This window comes from Phoenix dactylifera, chromosome 2 (assembly GCF_009389715.1).
Source record: "Phoenix dactylifera cultivar Barhee BC4 chromosome 2, palm_55x_up_171113_PBpolish2nd_filt_p, whole genome shotgun sequence".
NCBI classification, from domain to species: Eukaryota; Viridiplantae; Streptophyta; class Magnoliopsida; order Arecales; family Arecaceae; genus Phoenix; species Phoenix dactylifera.
The window spans coordinates 8,585,341-8,590,897 of record NC_052393.1 but is presented as its reverse complement, the minus strand read 5'-3'; positions in this window follow the sequence as shown (position 1 = coordinate 8,590,897).

Sequence of the window (5,557 nt, the reverse complement as noted above, 5' to 3'; positions counted from 1 at the left end):
CTTCCCTGAGATGGCTTTTGTTTCTGGCTTTGCAAACTGATTTGTTTCACAAGGTTCCTTCAGACATTTTATACAAGTGAGCATGGAAATCTCTGGTCTATATGCCTGTCTTCCAAGACTGACTTATCCCTGAAGATCGGTTGGCAAGAAAGTTGAAGCTTTATTCTCTCTTCCGTTTCCCTTTGCCTATGTCATTGCTAAAGTTCTGATTACTTGTGCTGATGCTGGTTATAATTCATGACCGGTCTTCGTGGTTTGGTGTGGGGGAGGCTGCAAGTGGCAGATTCAACTTGTGCCTGACACCCATCTCCGGTGTTACGTATAGATTCGGATGGTGACATGATCCCAATAGGGCAAGGTTTTAACGGACCATAATTGTTGTGGCCTTTTACATTGTCAAGGGCAGGACTCTTCACTCCCTGTAAATAATGGGAACGAATGAAAAAGTTCGCAATTGTGATGTGAATGTTCCACGTTTGGTCGAAGAGTGGATTAGTATCACTTCTGTTTGCTGGTGTTACAGGATTATGTGATCAGTTAAATATGAGTACAGGAGCAATGTTTGACCCATCAACCTTTTTCTGTCAAATGAGAATATACTCGCATTTAGTAACACCCAAACCCACACCCTCTCACGGACGCCAGGAGTCCACAGGGGAGTAGTGGCCAACTTATTTTTCCTCCCTGGGGATTAAATATTTCATGAAAGATGGAAACGTTATCATCATGAATCAAATGAAATAACTAAGCCCTGTTTGGAATTGCTGTTGAGTTTTTGAGTTTATAGAAGTAGAGTTTTCGAAAAGTAGAGCTTTTGGAAATAGAATTTTTATAAAAAGTTATTTGCTATTTTGTAACTATATTTCTAAAGTATTGCGAAGCTTTAACATATATTTGGTAAACGTATGATATAATGACAATAAATGATATTACATAATATTGCATAGTAAAATATAATACAAAATAAATATTATTATTTTATATAATATTATAAAATAGTATACTATAATATTGAATACTATAATATAATAATATAACATAATTAATAGTACAATATTACTACAATATAATATTATTATAAATATAATAGAATATATAATATAATATTATAATATAATATAACAATATAATATAATAGATTAAAACCTAATAATAGATTATATTAAATTATATTATATTATATATTATAATAATATAATGTTATTATAATATTGTTGCTGCTGAGAATGAGTAGCTCTAAGCATCGCAGTGAGAAGCGTGACGATATCGAAGAGCTCGGTAGTAGGCTACTTTTGCTAGAATAGGAGGAGGCGAACGACGCTTGGTCACTGTAGCCGAGATTCTTGTTAGATGGCAACCTTCCGACCTAAAACAACACAAAGCAAAGAAGTTCTCTGGTCGGAATGTATCCGGCGGAAAACACTCTGATGCCTAAGTCAGTATGGTTATCAAAAAATAGAGAGATGTTGTCTTTCAGTCTGTTAGGACATTCTTCTTTCTTACCTCCTCTGCTCCCATTTTATATATTTTCGATGGAGGAGTTTACCTACCACTAGAGAATTAGGACATACGAGTCGACCAAAAGTGACTGACTTGAGTATAGCTTGGACATCGGGTGTGGATGCTTCGCATGTAGATGACGTCCAGCTTGTCACATCGGTAGGATCTTGATGATCACTAGGTCCTCTGATTAGGATGTGTTAGCAATATATCACTTAAATAAACAAATAAATCTAATAATTGCAATTAATAGAAAGTTTTAAATGGAATAATATATATATATATGTATATTATTCGGCATCAAAATAAATCTGTTATAGTACAAATGAAATCTATTCTAACACAAAATAAATCTATTCATTTAATAAATTCAAATCATAAAATTACAAATCCTACAAATCTACTAATATTAAATTTAAAACAAAAGTGAGAGAAAATAGCCTGATTGAAGGCAGGTCGAAGCGTGTAGACGCTGTTCCAAAGAAGTGTTTGCCCCCATGTATGGGTCTCCCGGCAATCCTCCTCAGAGATACGACAATTCTAAACTTCTTCTTTGGTACGTCTCGAAAGAAGCCAAATCGAACCCGATCGGATTTGCAGATCTAGCAAAGAATGAAATAAAAAGAATAAAATAAACTAAATAGAATTGCAAAATGAAAATCAGAAGTGGCCAAGAGGAAAAAATTTTTTCCAGAATTTTTTTGGTACTTTTCTCTAATTTTTCGTGTACCAAATAGGATGAAATTGAGGAGTATATATAGGGGTGATTATAGGGGCTTATTGGTCTTTTTGCGGACGTATACGCGCCTTCTGCGAACGCGTCTGTGGTAATTAAGTGCGGGCGCTGGCTCACGTAATTTCTAGCGGCAAACGCGCACACGTCCCAAAAAGCCGCATGCACATTTAATTTTTCCAACAATCCCCCATAAAAATTAATTTTTAAATAATTTTAAAATTAAAACAAAATGCTGGATATCTTATATTATGTAATAGGTGCAGGTACCTTTCAGTTTGAACCTTCACTTAGTGACAATTGATTACATCTATGAAGCCAAGATGGTCTTAACCTTGAACCTCGGTCCATGGCTCACATTAAATCAATAGCACACATAATATAGCCCCATCTGGGTTCTAAGTGGGTTGCACTAATATGGCTGATGGGGGGCGAAATGGATCGTCCGACCCACAGCAAAAAGGCCGCCCAGTTTTGGCTCAATAAATGCCAACGCCGACCGATTGAATCCTCAGTCCGGCCCAGAATTAGCTTAGCCTCAGACTCCGCCAAAAGCTCCATCAGCCTCGGATATTTGCCGACTCGTCCGATCAAGTTCGGGGCGTCTCCAATATTCACCGACCCGCCCCGACCCTCGAGCTCGGGGCGCTCCGAGCACACCTCGGAACCCGGAGAGCCGAAGCACTTCTTGTTCCACCAACAGAATCTTCGGCTGGAGCTATCCTCAGCACCCGTCTAGCTGACCTCGCCAAGCACATGATATGACCTCTTAACGGGTTTGAACTTGCCAACAGCCGCACCCATGTGTGCACACACACCTAGGGGTGCAAATGGATCGGGTCGGGTCGGATTCTGGGTGACCCCGATCCGACCCAGTTTTTTGTTCGGGTCCTAATTTTGGACCTAGATCCGACCCGGTTAAAGATCGGGTCGGATCGGGTCGGGTCCGAATCGGGTTCGGGTCGGGTTTAGGTCCAAATGGGGTCCAATTTTTTGTGCTTTTGGGAAAGGATTTGGGCAAATCTAATTTGGTCATATCATAATTATGAGGTGCTGGGTGACCCATAACTTGAAAGACTTGCAATTGACCTCCAGTCAGAACAGATGACCCCTGACTAAGTCGGTCTACAAGCCAAATTTCATAGCACACTATTTTTTGTCCATATGACTGATTGGACGGAACTTGGTGTCTCCCGGCTCCCCTCTCACGAGGACAAAAAAAATCCCAGACCTTCTTCCAAAATCCAATTCCATTGTAGAAAACTAGCACATGACCCATATTCAGTTCGGTGTTCCCTCACTTCCTCCCTGCAAAAGTTAAAAAAAAACTGAAACGAAAAAACAGAAGGAAAAAAAGAAAAAAAAGCCTGCTACCGAGACACCAGAGGTATCAACAGTGTAATAGACCGAGAGAGGATCCTCACAGACCAATAGTGCCATGACCCACACAAAAAAAAAATTCTCTTTTGCTTTTTTCTCCTCTTTCTTTCTCTCTTCGGATCGATTCGGATCGGGTCGGATCCGTTCGGTAAACCCAGACCCGACCCAGAAAATGATTCGGGTCCAATTTTAGGACCCGACCCAGATCCGTGGATCCTAAAATTCGGGTCGGGTCGGGTCTACGTGGGTCGGATCTCGGATCGACCCGACCCATTTGCAGTCTTACCCACCCCCTCCTACGTGGCCGTACATTGCAACGCCACCGCACCATGCTTCAATAGCTGGCCTTCGACAATCAAAGGACAACACCATGACTACTCCAGCCATACCCTGCTACGACTGTCAACACCTTGCCGTTCTCAAGAACAGACAGCACCACACGCCTCCGGTAGCCTTAGCTGCGCGCCATTCGACTCAGAGCCACCCTCCTCTCATGATGAGGGCGGACAATGCTGCTGCCACCTGGGCCTCTCTACTGGGACTATAAATAGCTCAGTCAGGTAACTTATAAGGAACTTTTGGCTAGACCCGATTTACCCCACTTTAACTTGATTCTCGGAGGCTTTGTGTAGGTTTGCCGCCGCCACCGTGCAGGAGGTGGCCCTCGTCTTCATCCTTCAAACGACCAGCAGCTCCCTCGACTCCTCCGACGTGGTCACCCTCGGGCCAGATTTGAACCACAACAATAGCCATGCACAGGTATCTTTATGTGCTTTTTAGGAAATCACCCGTTTTCCATAATCGCGACCTCACAACTGCACTTATAGGTGAGTCCTAATAAGGAAGCTAGCAAGAAAACTTCTGCCTCTTGGGTCTCGGACTTATTAAGAGTTATATAAATAAACTCATCCTACAGCTTGCTTTTATAAGCACTAGCGCCATAGGGATAAGGAAAGCATGAAACAAAGCTCGTCTTAGTCACACTCCGGTTTGTTTCTACCCATTGCACCTTTTAAGGTCGGGTTCCCACCGTAGTGATCTATCTTTATGGGCTAAGTTCCATCTCCTTCGACGACTCTAGAACTACTATTCTAGACAAATCTTTTGGAAGCTGATCAACCAAATTATTTTCTGATTTTACAAAATTCAAAGCAATAAAGTTATTTTTTAATTTATATCTTAATGATTTATATCGCACTTTTAAGTGCCTGTTCATTTTTACATTAGCATTTTCTTGGTTGCACTTATCTATTGCAGGTGGTAAAGGTGACTCATCTACAGAAAAGTCTATTAGTAGATCTCTAAGCCACTCAGCCTCAGTGCTAGTGGTGCCTAAAGCTATCAGTTCAGACTCTATAGTACTCCTAGATATCAGCATCTCCTAGAAGAAAAAAATATCCTGTGGTGGATTTAACATCTAAGGTATCGTTGATCTAGTTGGCATCACTATAGACTTATAAAACATCAGGAAACCCACTAAAGTGCAAACTATAGGACTTGGTACCCTTAAGATACTTAAGGATTCTCTCTAATGCTGTCTAGTGATCTCTATTTGGATTAACAGTATATCTGTTAATCTATTCACAGCATATACTATGTCTGGCCTGGTGTAGTTTGCTAGGAATCCTAGTGAGCCTATAATTTGAGCATATAGGCCTTGAAGGACAGGAGTTCCTAAGTTCTTCTTAAGGTGTGTAGAGGGATCAAAGGGAGTAGAAACAGGCTGACAATCGGTATAATTAAATTTATTGAGAATCTTGTCAACATAATGACTTTGGGATAACTTAATACTATTTGCAATTCTAATTATTTTAGTATTTAAAATTAAGTCAGCTTGTCCTAAGTCTTTCATATCAAACTTATGACTTAAGAATTGCTTTACTTCATCAACTGTCCGAAGATCTGTCCCAAAGATCAGTATATTACTTACATAGAGGCACAAGA